Source organism: Pogoniulus pusillus, chromosome 3 (assembly GCF_015220805.1).
Source record: "Pogoniulus pusillus isolate bPogPus1 chromosome 3, bPogPus1.pri, whole genome shotgun sequence".
Classification (NCBI taxonomy): Eukaryota; Metazoa; Chordata; class Aves; order Piciformes; family Lybiidae; genus Pogoniulus; species Pogoniulus pusillus.
The window spans coordinates 48170673-48189986 of record NC_087266.1 but is presented as its reverse complement, the minus strand read 5'-3'; the positions used below and the strand labels follow the sequence as shown (position 1 = coordinate 48189986).

General features: G+C 45.1%; 1 protein-coding gene and 1 long non-coding RNA gene across 4 annotated transcripts in view; one reads left to right on the top strand and one right to left on the bottom strand.

The window, feature by feature from the left end:
- LOC135192291 (uncharacterized) overlaps positions 1-4260 on the bottom strand; it is a 47375-nt gene extending 43115 nt beyond the window's left edge. The window contains exon 1 of the long non-coding RNA XR_010308960.1: positions 4187-4260. This is a non-coding gene — a long non-coding RNA (uncharacterized LOC135192291). The remainder of the gene's footprint in view (positions 1-4186) is intronic.
- LCP1 (lymphocyte cytosolic protein 1) overlaps positions 1-19314 on the top strand; it is a 51743-nt gene that overhangs the window by 343 nt on the left and 32086 nt on the right. For 2 of the 3 annotated variants that reach the window (XM_064175275.1, XM_064175260.1), the window contains exon 1: positions 13438-13527. The exons of the other annotated variant lie outside the window; for it this stretch is intronic. The gene's annotated coding sequence lies outside the window, so the exon portion shown is untranslated. Of the gene's footprint in view, positions 1-13437; positions 13528-19314 lie in introns of those variants that run through there. 3 annotated transcript variants of the gene reach the window in all.

Genomic DNA, 19314 nt, shown 5'->3' with positions numbered 1-19314 from the left:
GCCGCACTCACTGGCTGCGGGTACCCTGCCTGGGTGGGGGGTAGCAGGTGTAAATCTGCCGCTGGGTGCCGAGCTAAGCCACACCTGTTTCCGATTAAGTCTTGCAAATACAACTAATTTCAGAACAGAGCCACACTGCAGTCCTAGTCCAAGGCAAACCGCTTTTTATCAAGTGTGATGAAATTCTTGGCTGAGCATAAAGTTCATTGTGACTGACTTGGAAGTGTGGAATAGGGGAGGGAAGGGGACTGAGCAGGGCAGGGAAGGGTGCGACACCGAGGTGAAGGTAGTTTTAGCATCTCTGTGGCTGAAAATGATCCCATTACGTTGCATTTAGGGACTGATGAGTAGTCTGCTTCTGTATTACGTGAGCACTGACCACCCAGCATCATTTTCTGTGTCTGAAACTGCTTAGCTGATACATTTATTTTAGGTTTTGTTTTTCAAATTCCTTTTTGTCCAGAGGGTCCTGCTAAAGGCAGCTTGCTTTACAGCACTAATAGTTTCGAGAATTTCTGAAGAGCATTTCCCTTGACTCGCTATAGAATTGAAGTAGCTGGTTTGCATGTTGCAGATGACTCTGCTGTTTGTTCCCTGCCTGCAAGGTTAATGCTTCCCTACCAGGCTGGCAGCAATCAATTTCCCTCTCTTTGCTCTGCCTCTGCGCTTCCTTTGCACATATTTCACCGTAATAAAGTGAGTGAATAGGCTGAGGCAAAACTCTCAATGACTTTCCTCCAGAGAAATTGCATAATGAAATTGGGAAGGTATGGCTGCAGTGTGCATAATAGATGCCAAAGGAAAAAAAACCACTCATGTAACACACCAAAGTATTTGCATTTGTCATACATTCGTCCTTCAAGAATCAATAGTTGTGCCTAAGTGATTTGTGTTATCACTGGCATTTGGGTAGTAGCACTGTGAGACTCAAAGCAAAACAACACAACGAAGAAGTACACATTATGTGCATGCTGTGTGAAACCAGGGGCTCACTCCCATAAGGCTGTAAACTTGTTTGGGTGGTTTCACAGTCCTTAGTGCAGTAGCAGTGTTGCATCTCCATTGTGATTGCAACACCTGCTGCATTGTGCACACCTAAAGTCTGCCTGGCACCCCTTTCAGGGGAAGGAAGGATGGGGGTGTTCATGCCTGCCTTTTCAGCCTGAGTCAAGATCTGCCCCAAGGTAAGCATCTAGACCTGGGAGCCCAGACACTCTTCTGAGTCCTCTGTTCAGTTGTAGGTGTGTTCACTGGAGATGGTGCCCTGAGGTGGGGCTAGAAGGATGGTTCATGCCGTTGACAATGAAATAATGTGTTGCAGTCTGCTGTCTGAGGTAAATGTGGGATTTTATGACTTGTAACAGGGATAATCCAACAGATCTCCCATGACAGAATTTTCAGTTTTCTTCTCTATTTTAGAACTTAGGCTGCCACTGCTGTAAAGGAGAATAAAAAATGTTTCTATAGATATATTAATGGCAAGAGAAGGGGCAAGGACAACCCCCAGTCCCTTATTAGATAGAGAGGGGAATATAGTGACAAAGGATTGAGAAAAAGGCAGAGGTGCTTAACACCTTCTTTGCCTCAGTCTTCATAGTGGGACAGGTAGGTCTCCAGGACAACTGGACTCCTGGCAGATGGAGCCAGGAGCAGTGTAGACCCCCTGTAATCCACAAGGAAGAAGTAAAGGACCTGCTGAGTCACTTGGATCCTCACAGGTCCATGGGACCGGTGGGATCCATCCCTAGGGTGGCTGAGACACCTGGCAGCTGAGCTGGCCAAGCCACTTCCATCATTTATCAACAGCCCTGCTCACTGCAGAGTCCCCCCAAGACTGGAAGCTGCCAATGTGATGCCATCCACAAGAAGGGCTGGAAGGAGAACCAGAAAACTACAGACCTGTCAGCCTGACCTCAGTGCCAGGCAAGGTCATGGAATATGTTGGTCTTGAGTGCCATCACAAAGCACCTACAGGGATGGGCCAAGGATCAGCCCAGCTAGCAGGGGTTTTAGGAAGGGCAGGTCCTGCCTGACCAACCTGATCTCCTTTTATGATCAGGATTACCTGCCTGTGTGAATGTGGGGCGGCGGGGTGGATGGAGTCTACCTGGACTTGAGAAAAAATCTTTGACACATTCTGCCACAACAAGCTCCTGGCAAAGCTGGCAGCTCCTGGCTTGGACAGATTCAGGTCTGAAATGAGTCAAGAACTGGCTGGAAGGGCTGGGCCCAGAGAGTAGGTGTGAGTGGTGGTAGAGTGGGTGGTGGCAGCCACTTGAATGACTGTTTGGTGTGACAAGACAGGTGGATGTTACAGCAGTGTCTGGCACTGATGTTCATTAGTGATGGTCTTGGATTGATGGTGCTTTCATCAGCTGCTTCAAAATTACTCCTCTATTCTTTAACAATTGTCAAGACATACTTACTGTGAGCAAGGTCAGCAACAGTGTCACTCCAGTGAGGAAGTATGCTATACATGTTGTTCCTGATTTAGGAAAGCAACATCAACTCAGATGAATGTCCCTTTCTCACACTATCACATCACACAGTGCTTCACCACCATTAGCACTTTCTCCTCTTGTCCCATCTCCATCTCTGTGACACTTGATAAAAACCTAAGTCCTCAGAAAACTCATACCCTTGGGTCATGCATGCAAAATCAGAGAAAGGAACAGGGAAGAAGAAATACAGGCAGGGTTTCCCTGTGAGCACATGCTGGCTGACCAGGAGAAGGAGGTGCATGTTTTCTTCAAGAAAAGACTGGATAAGGCACTTAGTGCCGATGGTCTGGTTGACTGGATAGGTCTGGGTGCTAGGTTGGGGACTGGAGATCTTGGAGGTCTCTTCCAACCTGGTTGATTCTATGATTCTGTTCCTCTGCACACACATTGGTAACCTATTCTAGTGCTAAACAACCAGACTTGGTTATGTATTTGTTTACTTTGCAGATAACCTGCAGGTTTTTCTCACAAAAGCACAGCAATTCATCAGATATTATAGTACCTTCCTTGTTGTTAGAGAATCGCATTTCAGTTTTGGAGTTCTGTGTGAAATTAAGGGACCAGGTGTAACAGTGTGGGTTACCAAATGGACCTGATCTTTACCAAGAAGAAGACAGGACCAGGCTGCTAGTCCTGCTCCTGACCTTTAGTATTGCAGTGTAGGGAGCACACATAATTCACAAATTGCTAATGCATTACAAGGTGAGATTGAGGGATGGGTTTCTAAATTGATGGTGGGTTCTGCAAGTGAAGCCTCTGCCTTCTTTTCTCTCAGAATTTTGCCTTTTTCAGCATCGCCTGTGCTGCCTGTGGGTACAGACCCTTTGGAGAATACTTGAGCAGAGCACCCAACCCAGACAGCTCTCTGGAATCCTGAAGTGGGTCCTTCTGTGTGTAGGCTTAGGACCTGAGTTGGATGCTCAGTAGTAGGGAGGAGAATGCCCTCCATGTAAATCTCAGCAGTCTGCAGGCTTCCTCTTTCCCTTCCTACTCTACCACCTAGTGACCCTCTTGGCCCTTAAGCATTTACAGTGCATTAAGTTCCTTCCTCAATTTACAGGAAGACAATTAGTCACTTTTGTTCTCTCTTATGGAAGACAGCTAGGCCACTTAATGAAGTCTTGAGTAAACCTAGCTTAATTTGTAATGTGCTTCAGTCATATTTAACATGTTTCTATTGTGATCACACTTCTTGTTTGTAACAATTTTTATTATGCCTCAATATTTAGCATACTTCCCTAGTATACATTTCTCTGATTTCACATTTAATTAACCTTTGTTGGGTTGGCATTATAGAATCATAGAATGGTTTAGGTTGGAAGGGGACCTCAAAGACCATCTAGTTCCAACCCCCTGCCATAGGGCAGGACACCTCCCACTAGAACAGGTTGCTCAAGGCCTCATCCAGCCTAGCCTGGAACACCTCCAGGGAGGAAGCATCCACAGCCTCATTGGGCAACCTGTGCCTGTGTCTCACCACCCTTGCTGTAAAGAACTTCTTCCTAGCATCTTGTTTAAACTCCCCTCTTTCCAGTTTGAACCTATTAGTCCTCATCCTGTCATTACAAGACCTTGTGAGATTCCCTCCCCAGCCTTCCTTTAGGCCCCCTTCAGTTACTGGAAGGCCACTACAAAGTCTTCTTGAAGCCTACTCTTCTTTGGCTGAAGAGCCTCAGCTCTCATACCTTGTCCTCGTTGGAGAGGTGCTCCAGCCCTCTGGTCCTCTTCATGGCCTTCCTGTGGACTCATTCCAACAGTTTCAGTGTCCTCCTTAGGCTGGGGGCTCCAGACCTGCACACAGTACTCCAGGTGGGGGTCTGAGGAGAGCAGAGTAAAGGGGGAGAATCACCTGTCTTGCCCTGGTGGCCACCCCTTCTGGGCCCTTGGTGAAGCCCAGGACATGGTTGCTGTCTGGGCTGCATGTGCACATGTTATTGAGCCTTCAACATCTATTCTTCCTTTCCTGATAAGTTTATTTAAGCACTGGTAGCCTTTTTTTTCTGATTACAAACATAGAGCCTTGAAAACTGCTGTTTCAGGAAGCCACTAAAGTTGTTTTTGTAGACTTCTTCTCTAAAGAACATCTCAGAGAAAGTCATGACAGACATTTTTAGTCTTGCTCTTGCAAGCCCTTATCTTTCAGAAAGTGAAACTAATTATAGCTGGAAATGCTCAACCATGAAGAAAAACAATCAGAAAAGTTCCTTGCTTGTAGCATTGGTACTTTAATGTAACCCACTGAGCATTGAGGTTTGGGTATCACACAGTATCTCACAGTACACCAAGGATGAAGAGACCTCACAGATCATCAAGTCCAACCCTTTACCACAGAGCTCAAGGCTAGACCATGGCACCAAGGTGCCACGTCCAATCCTGCCTTGAACAGCTCCAGGGACGGCGACTCCACCACCTCCCTGGGCAGCCCAATTCCAGTGTCCAATCACTCTCTCAGTGAAGAACTGGATAGAGAACTCCAGAGGAGCCTTCCAACCACCATACCTACAATCCTTTCTTCCCAGCCTGTTTAAACTGCGTAACCACAGATGGAAAAAAAATCCATGCTTTAAACCTCTAGTGCTGAAGGTACTTGGAGAGCAGAGTTACACACACTTTTGTATCACACTTTAATCAACGAAGCCCAAAAGCTTTTGGAAAAGGAAGTCAAAGTAAATCTGCAGTAAAAAATACTTCTTCAGAGACCTGAGTATTTTAGCAAGATGGTTTTTTGTTCCTGTAAGCAGAAATAGCAATAGTTGTTACTGAGGTGGAAGTTCTGTCCTAATTACAGTTCCCATCACAGTGCTGTTGTGTTGCCTCATCCTGAAATGAAGCACTTTTGTTAACTTTTTGCAACTACTTGTTGCTGTGTTGGGATTGAATTGCCTATTCCTCTCCACATGGAGGAAAAAATACCCAAACCAGGGTTTCATTATCTTGTGTGTGTTAGAGGAAGGGAACCAGTGTGCTGGGTAAGAGTGGAACTGAGTGAAAAAAGTTTGAAAAGAAGCTAGATTTGCATCTTCTTGTCTATTTTTTCCCTCCCCTGTTGTAGTTGTATATGGTCACCATGTTAAAATAACCAAAAAGTGGAAACCCAGGTGTCTGGCTCTTAAGCAGGTCTCAAGCTGAGTCACTGAAGACATTCATAAACCTGAAGGGAGGCTGTAGCAGGTGGGGGTTGGTCTCTTCTGCCTGGCAACCAGCAAGAGAACAAGGGGACACAGTCTCAAGTTGTGCCAGGGGAGGTCTAGGCTGGATGTTAGGAGGAAGTTGTTGGCAGAGAGTGATTGGCATTGGAATGGGCTGCCCAGGGAGGTGGTGGAGTTACCATCCCTGGAGGTGTTCAAGCAAAGCCTGATGAGGCACTTAGTGCCATGGTCTGGTTGAGTGGCTAGGGCTGGGTGCTAGGTTGGCCTGGATGATCTTGGAGGTCCTTTTCTAACCTGGTTGATTCTATGATTCTACTCACTCTACGATTGCTACTAGGCAGACAAGGGCAGAAATGTCTCCTCCTTCCCCAGTATTTGTAAATTTGCATGTGTCATGAAAGGGATTAATCCCACTTACAAGCTCTGACTCAAAGGTTTTCTTAATCACCATGAAAAAACATTAGTGGGACTGGATTCCTCTTCCAAAACTACAGATGCATCAGGTAAGAGCTTATCATATTCAGGATCTTTTGCAGAAAGCCTTACCTCAAATACTTCTGGTGTTTAATTTCTACAGTAATGCCTCCACACAAAAATTCCCTCCACATCTTTTTTGTTTTGGTGTTGTTTTCCTGCATCTTCTGTCAATGCATGTTCCTTCTGAGGTGAAGCTGCACCCAGTGCAGCACCAAGTCAGCCTGGTGCTGCTGGCTGTCATCCTTCACTTAAGAGAGGGTGATGAGTCTCCTGATGCAGTCAGAAGCAGGGCTGACTCTGGCAAACATAACTGTGGCAAGGCTGGAAATGAAACCTCCTTAGTTTGGCCACTTGATCTCCACTTTTTGTACTGAGACTATTTTTTTCTTTCTTTTTTTTTTTGGGCTATGCTGTAGAAACACAGCAAGTTCCTCCTGGGAGAAAGCAACCTTCCCTCCCAACAGGGAACTAATAACTGCTTGTATGGGTTACTGAGTGGCAGTTTCAGTGCAGAACTTTGGGCGGTTGGTCTCCAGGCTTTGAAAATGAAGGCAAAAGGGTTGCAAAAAGGTAGGGCATCTGAGCGAATACTCTTAGAAATATGATGAAGAGTGCTGGCAGGAGAGCAGAAAATCTGCTAGGATAGGAGTCAGGGAGTCAGGAAATAGCAAGAGATAGAGGAAGAAAGGAAAAGAAGAATGCAAAGGGAAAATGAGATAATAAAGGGAAACATGCCCTCTGAAAAAGAGGAAGAGGTATAGGAACATAGCTTTTAAAGAAGCCTCATGAAATTTAAAAAGAAAGAAAAAGAAGTTAAAACCAAAGCAGACAGCCTTGGGAGGTTAGATTTGGCAGCATTTGAAATGCTGTGAAATCAAGCATTGACTGTTCAGAAAGTGATGTGTGTGGAGGGAGCCTGCGTGCACAGGCGTTTACTTCAGTCCTGCTGTGGGGACTCCTGGGATCACCATAGAGCACACATAGAATCAACCAGGTTGGAAGAGACCTCCAAGGTCATCCACTCCAACCTAGCACCCAGCCCTAGCCACTCAACCAGACCATGGCACTAAGTGCCACATCCAGGCTTTGCTTGAACACCTCCAGGGGTGGGTGACTCCACCACCTCCCTGGGCAGCCCATTCCAATGCCAACACTCTCTCTGCCACAACTTCCTCCTAAACATACAGCCTAGACCTCCCCTGGCACAACTTGAGACTGTGTCCCCTTGTTCTATTGCTGGTTGTCTGGGAGAAGAGACCAACCCCCACCTGGCGACAGCCTCCCTTCAGGTAGTTGTTGATGGCATTGAGGTCCCCCTGAGCTCCTCTTCTCCAGGCTAAACAACCGCAGCTCCCAAAGCTGCCTGTGGACAGTATCAGTAGATAGACAGGCATTTGGGAGCTGGTGGTGGGTGGAGGCACCTGGGTTGCTGGAAGTGGTTTTATCTATGCTGTCACAGCTGACTTGGATGTGTGGTGGACCTGCAGCCCGTGTAGCATGCAGGGAGAGCATGGAGAAGCTTGTTTGCCACTGTGCCAAAGCCAGCCTACATACAGTTTCACTCACCAAAAAATGGAGTGAAACTGAGGCTGTAACAGGTAATTGATAAGGCTTATCTAGGAGACAATTTTTGCCAGATCCCGATGTGCCAAATTTTGTTTCCTGCCAACTTTGCAAAACCATAATGATTATAATTGAAAACAGTTACTTCTGTCTATATTTTGCTCCTGTAAGCTTCTGGCCAGCAGAGACAGGAAAGTAATGTTTCCATACTTCCCCCCTCTCTACCAAAGATGAGTTATTGCTGAAAGAAAGACCAGAACAGCTAGAAAACAGACCCTGGGCCGCCAGGGTCTAACCAAGACTCCTGTTTTGTATAGCAAAGCAAAAAAAAATCACCTACAAGAACCAATATTGTTGCAACTGCCTCCACAAGTGGCATTTCTAGCCTCATACCCTTCTGTAAATGGATTTATCGCGAGAGGCAGTCCTTGCCTGTCTCTGAGATGTGGGATTCAGGCACTTTTCCATGGTGAGCCAGCCCTTTGCCCACTGTAGCAGACCTGGGGGCTGGCTGGGGGGCTGTGACCAGTTGGTCAGTTAACAGTGGCCAGGTCTTCCCAACATGTTTTTCTCTCTCCCTTCCCAAGTAAAACTTAAGTTAGCTCATCCACAGTTATCATTATTTCACTAGTACTCCCCATTGCAGCCAAAATGGATGTTTCTGCTCAATAATTCATGGCTGGGTGTAGCCTATTAAAATTCATAGCAGGGTGTACACTTTCCTGGTATTTATTTATCATTGCTTTCATTTTACAGGTTTGGGTTTTGTTTGGTTTTTTTTTCCCCCTTACCATTTCATTTTTCACTTGCTTAAATGCCTCTCCTTCACCGTTCAGACTGCTTCAGGAATTAATACTTGTTCCTGAAGTCCTATTAAGTAAGGCTGATCTCTTACCACAGGGGCCTGGGACTGGGCCATAAGCAAAACTTTTGGGTACACTCAGGCACTGCAGTGCAGGAGATCTCTTTGGAGGAAATGACTTTGGGAATTTCATACCAAGTGTGACAGGCCAAAGTTCATCTGTCACCTCAGAGCTATCTTTTTGGTTTGTTTATTTCACAGGACTGTTTGATTAGTTCTGCTGAGGGAACAACCTGCTCCAAAAAGAGCAACTGATTGTTTCCCTGTCTCCTCCTCTGTCAACAGGCACTGTTCTCTCCTAGGCCCACATACATACATTTAGGTACTATAAATCTTTCTAGGATGGTTGTAGGTTGTACCTCTTGCTTAGAATCAAAGAATCACAGAATCCTGCAATCACAGAGTGGTTTGAGTTGGAGGAGATAATCTAGTTCCAACCCCTGTGCTGTAGCTATGGACACTTCCACTTAGACCAGGTTTGCTCAAAGTGACATCCAGCCTGGGCTTGAACACTTCTGGGGAGGAGGCATCCACTCTCCTCTTGGCAACCTGTTCTAGTGTCTCACCACCCTCACAATAGGGAATTTCTTTCTAATCTACTCCAAACCTCTCTTGTCTCAATTTGAAACCATTACCCCTGGTCCTATTACTACACTGCTTGATAAAAGAGTCCTTCCCCATCCTTCCTCCAGACTGCCTGCTATGAGGTCTCCGAAGGAGAGCTGAGAGTGATCTGCTTTGCTTTGTGGGAACAGTCTATTCATAGCTTATTTGATTTTTGTGGCTCATCCGATTCCTAAATCAGACTGCTTGATGTAGAATCAGAAATAAAGTCTCCTTAGAAGACTCTAAGACAGGTTTTCAGAGTTTAGGAATGGGGAACTGAGAGCTGCACAAGGATGTAAAATCCTAAAACCAGTTTTCCCAGCCTAGGTTTAACAGGATGTTATCCTTCTGGCCAGCACCTTGTGCCCAGCTCTAGGGGGATCGCTGCTGCTGCTGAGAATGACCCCACCAAAACTATGCTTTTTACTGTGAGGTAACTCGTTTTCACACTCCTTTGTCTCTAGACATGCCAATATGCAAGCCTACTGCCTGTCTCTCCCTGACCAAGAGTAACTCTTCAATTTATGCACACCTGGGTGGGCATCACCCTCCCTGCTGCCTTCCTTTTCCTCTTCTGGCTCCACGCAGCTGCACAGAGCACTGCTGGGAATGCTGGCACAACAGGTCCCTGTGAGCCAGTGGGTCCAAGAGTGAAGGGGAGTGCTTGCATGGGGGTCAAAGACCCCGTGTCTCAGGGAGGGAGAGCACAACTGTCTCAGGGAGGGAGAGCACAACGCAAGGCTCCAGCTGGACCCTACTCCTTCCTGCATAAACAGATGGAGGCAAGGAGTGAGATGCTTCTGTTTCACCAACAACAAATTTCATGGTATCATGATTCCACCCCCAAAAGGCCCCAATATCCATGTTGTGACGGGCTCAGTGGCATCACCCACCGCTGCTTTGGCATTCTCTAGGCTGTTTCTGGCTGATGTATGCAAGAAGATACCCACATAGAAGGTATTCTGTCCATGCCATTCTGCAAAGCCCTCAGTCCTTAGCATTCTCTCTTCCTGCAGGGATCACACATGGTATTCCAGGATATGTGCTAACATAGGGCAGGTCCCAGCATGTGTCAGGTTACTTCCCCCCACCTGAGCACATGCCATCAGAGTAATGACTTCCACTTCACGGGGACTCATTTACCTTTCAACAGCATTTAAGTTCTCAGGGTCCATTTTCAGAAACGAGGCAGGCATTTCAATGCCTAAATCACTAGTGGCTGCTGGAAGTGTTACTGGCTTTACTGGGAAGAAGAACAGGCTCAAACAAAATATAGGTGTGGTAAAGATTGTGGAAAACTGTCTATCAGGTCTTCTGTACTTATATAAGAGCAAGGCATTTTTTTCCTTAACTGTATTACTTTTAAGTACTTTCCATTAATTTTGACTTGCTCTTGTCAGGTGTTAAGGCTGGGCCAGCCACTAAATGAATGATGGGGTCCCTCTATTATCCAGTCTCCCTTCCCAGCAGGGAAAAGGAAAGGGAATAAAGGAGAGAGACTTAAGGGCTGGGAAAAAAACCACCTATAACAGGTTTAATGAAACAGTACCAATGGAAAAGAAAATATAATAATAGGAATAAGAAAATAATGAAATATATACAATATCAGTATTGATCTCCCCCAGAGTCCAGGCTGGAGTGAGAGAACTGGATGGGATGGGAACTGGACTTAGGAACTAGGTTCTGGAACTGGATTGAAGAACTAGGTTCTGGAATTGGGATTATGAATTCATGAATTCAGGCACTAATAGATGGAGACCAAAGCCAGAAGAATGGACAGAGTCCCCCTTAGACAGTCAGTGCTCTGTACTGATGACAAGTTCTTCATAGAGAGAGTGATTGGCATTGGAATGGGCTGCCCAGGGAGGTGGTGGAGTCACCATCCCTGGAGGTGTTCAAGCAAAGCCTGGATGAGGCACTTGGTGCCATGGTCTGGTTGAGTGGCTAGGGCTGGGTGCTAGGTTGGACTGGATGATCTTGGAGGTCTCTTCCAACCTGCTTGATTCTATGATTCTATGACACTGTATTGAGATCAGTTGAAGTGAGATGAATATAAAATATCCTACTGCAGGGTGGAACATCTGAGTCCCTCACTAGTGTTGTGCTTAAACTATAGTAACTCAAGAGAAGATGTTAGAGTGATTAGCAAACACCTCTGATAAGAAACATCCACTCATAGTTTTCCTGTGCAAGACAAGATGTTAGGTCTAATTACATGTGGACTGTGTGGTGCTTTCTTCCCTGTCTCTCAGCAGAGGTATTTATGCAGCATTCAAGAAGATGTCATGGACAGCAACAGAAATCATTAAGGGTTTGAGAGAGGTCTGCAAGAAAAAAGTTGGGCCAAACCAGCAGGCTGGTGTTAAATACTAAAGAAAAGGAAAAAGAAGTGCTGAGGCACAGCCTGTCAGCTAATGAAATACCATAGGGGAAGGAGTTTTTCTAATGGAAGCAAATGATTTAAAAATGCCTGGAACAGAACATGTTTCATTGGCATTCTGAACACAGAGGACATACTCCTCAAGAATGGATCTTACCTACAGGCATTGGTTCATGAGGAGATTGTTGTGAAGCTCTGTAAATTAGCATGTATAGAATCAAGCAGGTTGGAAGAGACCTCCAAGATCATCCAGTCCAACCTAGCACCCAGCCCTAGCCACTCAACCAGACCATGGCACTAAGTGCCTCATCCAGGCTTTGCTTGAACACCTCCAGGGACAGTGACTCCACCACCTCCCTGGGCAGCCCATTCCAATGCCAATCACTCTCTCTGTGTATCTGATGGACCAGCTGGTCTGGTGAATCATGGCTGACAGCTTTCCCGTTAAAGACATTCAGTTTGGGCTATGTTTTAGCTGCTTGATTTCAGAACTGAGAGTCAGAACTTTAAAGAGTTGTTACAAAAAATGCTGAAGGAAAGTGGTGGGAATTTTTTGCTGTTAGTGCAGGATACTTCTTAAAATGCCCATGGGGCTGGTGATTCATGTTCATCTATTGATGTTCTGTTTCAGTTCTGCTAAGGGCTGCTGCAACGCTGCGTCAACGGAGTTGACAGACAGTTTTCAGGTTTATGGTTTGACCCTCAGAGTAGCTTGGAAATGTCCTTGAAATCGGTGTTAGTTGTGTGGTTGGCATGAGGATCACTGTGCCCAGAGCTTTGACAAACACTGTAGAGCCACCAGGATGGTTATGGGCTGGAGTACACAAGATTTGAGAAGAGGTGGTGATAGCTGGACTTCAATCTGGAGAGGAGTGGGCTGAGAGGGATCTTCTTGGTGTCTACACCTCACTCAAACTTATAGAGAAGACTGAGTTAGCCTTTTGTTAGTAGTACTCCCTGAGAATAAAAAGGTGTCTACACCTCACTCAAACTTATAGAGAAGACTGAGTTAGCCTTTTGTTAGAAGTACTCCCTGAGAATAAAAAGATGTCTACACCTAACTCAAACTTATAGAGAAGACTAAGTTAGCCTTTTGTTAGAAGTACTCCCTGAGAATAAAAAGGTGTCTACATCTCACTCAAACTTATAGAGAAGACTGAGTTAGCCTTTTGTTAGTAGTACTCCCTGAGAATAAAAAGGTGTCTACACCTCACTCAAACTTATAGAGAAGACTGAGTTAGCCTTTTGTTAGAAGTACTCCCTGAGAATAAAAAGATGTCTACACCTAACTCAAACTTATAGAGAAGACAAAGTTAGCCTTTTGTTAGAAGGTACTCCCTGAGAATAAAAGGCCATAAAGTAGGCATCAAGGTAGATTCCAACCACCTACATGGATAAAAAAGGTTTCCACAGTGAGGACAGATAAATTTAGCAGAGATTGCCCAGAGATGCTGAGGAGTCTCCATCGCGGCAGAACACCCACCTCAGGTGGCAGCCAGCTCTGCACTAGCCGGGGGTAAGAGTGCAGGTTTAAAAACATGGCGTACTTGTCAGGGCAGAGAGAAGGCTTTCTGTGTGCATGCACACGGACATGTGCTTAGCGAGAGAGAACGAACCGGCGAGGGGCAAAACTGAGAGGAAGTGGTACAAACCAGTGGACCTATGTAGGAGTAATGAGTGAGGAGGGAGACCAGAGGGTGCTAAATTTCCTTATAAAGACAAAACCTATTTCACTATGGTGTTTTGTCACCAGACACTTCCCTCTGTGAGGCTCAGTCTTGAGCTTACAGTCATGGGCTCGCGAGCTGCTCTGCAGGGAAGGAAGGACTTTTCCGAGTTACGCAGCGGCCGGTTTCGACATACTGCTTTGCAGTTCCCCAGCCCACAGAGAGTTCAGGCAGCTTTGAAAGAAGTCCCCTCTTTCCTCTTGGCTTTGCAGCTGTTGAGCAGTTGCTTCAGCAGTTTGGACCCACCGCTTGAGCCCAGGAGGTAGATGACAGCACCTGCTGTTGTTTTCGCAAGCTGCCCTCGCTGAGCAGATGAGCAGTTCAACTGCACAGGAAACTGTGGTTGCCATGAAAAGAACACAGTGCAGGCTCTGTATCAGCATGAAGTTTAGTCTCAGTATTCATGTGCAAGGCATTTCTACTGAACTTCAGGAAGGTGTTTGGCAGATTTAATGGGGCAGAGTGGTCTTCGGCTGAAGTAGAGTGGTAGTCTTTGGATTTACCTTGGTTTGGTGGGATGTGATAAAGTAAGAAGCCATTATTTAGGTTACAGAGTGGATCCCTTTAAGAAGGTAGTGATAATTCCTGTGATGAAAACTACTGATTCATAGAGTTAGTGTATTTTGGCCTGCAGTGCTTACAATACACTCTGCTGACCTGTTAGGGACATTTATATTAGGCTTTTATTAATGTAAATTTACTCTCCAGAGAATAAATAGAATTGATTCATGATGGAGCCAGATTGTAGTAAGGGACTTCTGCTGTAAAAACAGTCTTATGTATGGTAGTCTTAACACTAGATTTGCTTCTTAAGGTTTTGACTGTTGAAGTTGGTCAGCCCTGTCCCTTGGTTCTGCAGAATTTTAGCTCAGGGTGTAGACAAACTGTGACTTGCCAATGTCCTGTAGACATTTTAGGTAGGAGTATTGTGAACAGAAGCTTTTGGGCTTAACTTTATGCTCTGTGAGGGCAGTAGGCTCACTGGTTTTGTTAGATAGTGGTTTCCTCAGCATGTGGATTTGATTTGAACACTGTCTGTACAACTGACCCTTAGCCTGTGAGCAGCTGGACTTTTCAAGCAAATGGGACCTCAAATCTTGGTTAACACAGTCAATTACAGGCAGCATTGGCCAGCTGGTCCCTCACTGCTGCAAATACCAAGTAGAGATGATCTCTAGTAAATGGCAGGTGAGAGTGTGCCATGAGAAGTGCAGATGGGTGCTCAGTAGATGGCTTTTTGATTGTCTTGGTGAAAGCCCTGACATTTCTGATGTAGAGGAACTCCATCACATATCACCTTCCTCTCCTCTTGATTGTCACACAGGAGCAGTTTGCTTTCTTGAGATGGGGCCAGAGGATCTGTGGTGAGGTTAGGGATTGGGGCTAGGGAAACTCTCCTGAGTGGACAGGAGATGTGAAAACCCTGTGGTGGGAATCTTCACTGAGGGGGGATGCTAGAGCCAGGAGGGACTGGGAAGTACCTACTTACCTGCATGCTGGTAGCAAGAGCAGGGATTTCTGTTTTGCTTGTGATTGACTATGAGGTCCACATTTACTTAACTCAGAAGCTGAGGACAGTGCTCACCCAATGGGTCAAACAATTAGATTATGTTACTGCTTTTGAACCTGCTTTCTCAGCTGAAATCAAGTAAATATTTGGTCTGAATACTGTTATGGTTATAAAGGATTTGAGAGTCTATATGAAACTCATTGTACTTCAACGAGCCTAGTGGTGTTGCTTCTCAAGCCCTGTTCACTGAATCTGCCCTAAACTTTGTCATGCTGTATTATATTACTCATTTTTTCAATTCTGTTTCCTTCTTATGTCAATAATGAGCAACTTCAAACACAGCTGTGTGGCGTGGAGCAGAGCTATTTTGATAGCCACCCTGCAGTAGAAATCTTTACCATGTGTTTTTTACTGAATTATGAAAGAGGTTTATAAAGAAGTGGAGCAAAGGGGAAGGAAAGAGATGGGGCAGATCAGGAGGGTACCTTGCATTCAGAAATGTAGCTGATTTACATACTCTTAGCCATTTCGTGCAAAACATCAAACTCCAGTGAAATGCTGTTTATCAGAAATAAACATGTTTATGAGAAAAATGAAATGGTATCCAGGATGCTGAAGCCAGGAAATAAATTGCCACTCCCAGCTGAAGCAAACTGGGTGTCCCAGACACAGAAGCAGCACTCATGGGGAGGAGAGTAGCATGCAAGCCTTGAGGGGTGCTGAGCAGTGGGGGCTCTGAGACCATGGTGTAAAGCCAAATTAGTCTTCAGAGGAAAGGGGCATAGGAGAACTCTGCCTCTTGCTGCTCTAGTTCCTGCTTTGGTTCTCCGTTGCACGCTCAGAGACTTTACAGCTCCCATCGTGTCACCACTGCAGGAGGGGGTCACAAGCAGCAGGACCACGGGTTAAGGGGGCTATGTTCAGAAATGGTCTTGGTTTTCTGGCCTAGTTTGGTGAGTAAAAGACCTTGTTGAAATCATCCTGCAAAAGTGAGGGCAGAGCACAACTCCTGGCATGGAAGCAACAGTAACAGATTGGTAAATCCAGGTGAAACCAGTCAAATGTAAATATACATTTTACCTAAAGCAAACATAGCCACCTCCTTTTTACATCTGGAATGGGGTTTTAGTATATCCATGCACAGAGGAACTCTTCCCTGCTATGAGCTGGAAACAACAGGCCATGTTCTCCTTTTCTTGTACCAGACACCAGGCTTTCACAGGGCGTTAGGTATTGAGTCATTACTTCATGACCCAGGCTTCTGCCATTGGGCAGCAGGATGATGAATAGCTCATAGGATAAGAGGCTTATATCTGTCTGGCCAGGGTTTTATGTCCCATCTACCACATCAGTCACAATGGAGGTGGTGGGGTGACTTTTCATACCTGTATCCAAAGCAGCCTCTGTAGATACTGCCCTCTTCTCCCCTCTTAGTTAGTGAAGGGTGAACTGGATAGGGCAGGGCATTTCTTGCCATAGAAGACATGTGCTGAATGATGAAAGGTTTTGTCAGGCTGTCTTGGTTTGAAAACTGGTTATGGTGAAAGAGAGAGAGAAAGAAAGGAAGGAAGGAAGAGAAAGAAAGGAAGGAAGGAAGAGAAAAAGAAAGAGAGAAAGAAAAGAAAGAGAGAAAGAAGAAAGAAAGAAGGAAGGAAAGAAAGAAGGAAAGAAGGAAGGAAAGAAAGAAAGAAGGAAAGAGAAGGAAAGAAAGGGAAAGAAAAAGAAAAGAAAAAGAAAAGGAAAGAAAAGGAAAGAAAGGAAAGAAAGAAGGAAAGAAAGAGAAGGAAAGAAAGGGAAAGAAAAAGAAAAGAAAAAGAAAGGAAAAGAAAGAAAGAAAGAAAGAAAGAAAGAAAGAAAGAAGAAAGAAAAAGAAAGAAAGAAAAAAGAAAGAAGAAAGAAAGAAAGAAAAAGAAAGAAAGAAAGAAAGAAAGAAAGAAAGAAAGAAAGAAAGATAGATCACTGGAAAGCATTTCAGAATCAGAATGTTTCTTCTCTGTGGAAAAATGTTTTAACTTTAGCTAGCTTGTGTTAGTAGAGAGATCAAAAAGATAAGTGGCCCAACAAAAAAAAGTAGTGTACTGAATCATCTTTTTTTCACTTTAAAAGAAAAACTGTACAGATTTCAAAATAATTTGCTGTCTCCCTAGTAGAATGTGAGTGAATCTGACAGATAAAAGACACATAAAGAGAGTAGGCAGTAGCTCTACTTCTTCAATATCTTAATTTCATGGAAGGATTATCACTCCCTGCCACTGAATGGTATATTGGAAAGAGATCTCCATTTCTCTACAGCCCCGTGGAGTCTCCCTTCCTGAGCCTTATTGACTCCTGTTTGATGTAGGACTCAGGCATCACACTGACAAACAAGGCTCTTTATAAAATGCAACATTAAGAAGGCATCACCGTGTTGCTTTCTGAGCAGTGACAAATGTATGTCCTCTGTGTTTCTTCACATAGTAGGGGAAGTAAAACATGTGAAGTGCAACAGTTTTATCATTCCAGCGCCTGCATACATGACAGGATTTTGCTGTTGCAGACACCAGTCTGCAACCTTCTAAAAGATCACAGTATCACAGTATCACAGTATCACCAGGGTTGGAAGAGACCTCACAGATCATCAAGTCCAACCCTTTACCACAGAGCTCAAGGCTAGACCATGGCACCAAGTGCCACGTCCAATCCTGCCTTGAACAGCTCCAGGGACGGCGACTCCACCACCTCCCCGGGCAGCCCATTCCAGTGTCCAATGACTCTCTCAGTGAAGAACTTTCTCCTCACCTCCAGCCTAAATCTCCCCTGGCGCAGCCTGAGGCTGTGTCCTCATTGTTCTGGTGCTGGGCCACCTGAGAGAAGAGAGCAACCTCCTCCTGGCCACAACCTCCCCTCAGGTAGTTGCAGACAGCAATAAGGTCTCCCCCGAGCCTCCTCTTCTCCAGGCTAACCAATCCCAGCTCCCTCAGCCTCTCCTCGTAGGGCTGTGCTCAAGGCCTCTCCCCAGCCTTGTTGCCCTTCTCTGGACACGCTCAAGCATCTCAATGTCCCTCCTAAACTGGGGGGCCCAGAACTGAACACAGCACTCAAGGTGTGGTCTAACCAGTGCAGAGTACAGGGGCAGAATGACCTCCCTGCTCCTGCTGGCCACATCATTCCTGATGCAGGCCAGGATGCCACTGGCTCTCTTGGCCACCTGGGCACACTGCTGGCTCATGTTCAGGTGGGTATCAATCAGTACCCCCAGATCCCTCTCTGTCTGGCTGCTCTCCAGCCACTCCGACCCCAGCCTGTATCTCTGCATGGGGTTGCTGTGGCCAAAGTGCAGCACCCGGCAAAGATCAGTCTTTTAAAATGCCTTTGAGGTGAAGATTGGAATTTCTTACAGGCAAAGCGGTGAATCTTTATCATGAACCAAGGAGAAACTCTTGTTCACAACCTCAGAAAGATTCCTCTTTGTGTTTTCTGTGCTGCTTTAAACAGCAAGTTCCCACACAGATTGAAGGCACTGTAATCCAGGTTAGACATTGCTAATAGAGCCAGGTAGGTCTCCACTTCATTTAGGATTTAAAATTTGCCTTTGAGGAAATGAGAGAAACCTTTTGTGTGTATCTACAGCTATTTAAATAGGGAAATAGTCACTCTGCTCAGTGCTTGACTTGAAAAATGAGCTTACTTTTATGAACTACCTCATGTGTTTAAAGTTGTTGCAATCTGTGCTTCTTAAATGATTTTCAAAGCTGTTGTGTAAGAAATGCATCTGATGTGTAGCTCAAAATCTGATATTTGCTGATGCTACCTAACTAAATAACTCACTAGCAGGGCAGAGACATGTGGATTCTAGTTTTTAATCTCATATCATTAGAAGGAAAAACATTGTCACAAAAAATGCCTTTGTAATCTGCCTGGAAGCTGGCATGCCAAAGAATGAAGGATGTTGGATGGGATTGTTTGCTTCCCTGAGACCCTGAATACCCTAGAGCCATCCCTGCAAATTACACTGCTCCAAGCTGACAGTAAGGCTGGGGAAATTTAATGTTAATGCCACTATTCTACTTGGCTGTGATCTCTCTGTGGATCTCCCTGTTAGTGCAGGGATACAAGCATTTCATTTTGATCAGATAATAGATGAGAGAAGCACAAGAACAGAAATAACGACAATGTGAAGCTTATGTGAGATAAACTGTTCTGGATTATGCAAATGACCCTTTGTTTGACTGCCAACAAATTGCCTCTTGCATTTTAGTTGAAGTTTTTTGCCCCAAAGCAAAAGATATAGCTTTAAAATTGAGGAACTTCTTGGCCACACTGTTCTGGTTATAGCACTGATTTGTCTTTCAACATGAGACCCACTGAATAATTTCTCTTAGCCCTTAGTGAGAATGAAAACCTCGTCTCTGGAAGGAAAATACTTCTCAGAGCCTGACTCAAAAATATCTTCTTCTCTTGTCTCTTCCTCAGCCCTTCTATACTATGGAAAATCAGCTGAGACACATTATTTGAACACGTATATATATATATGTACTTATATGTGGGACCTTATGAGGG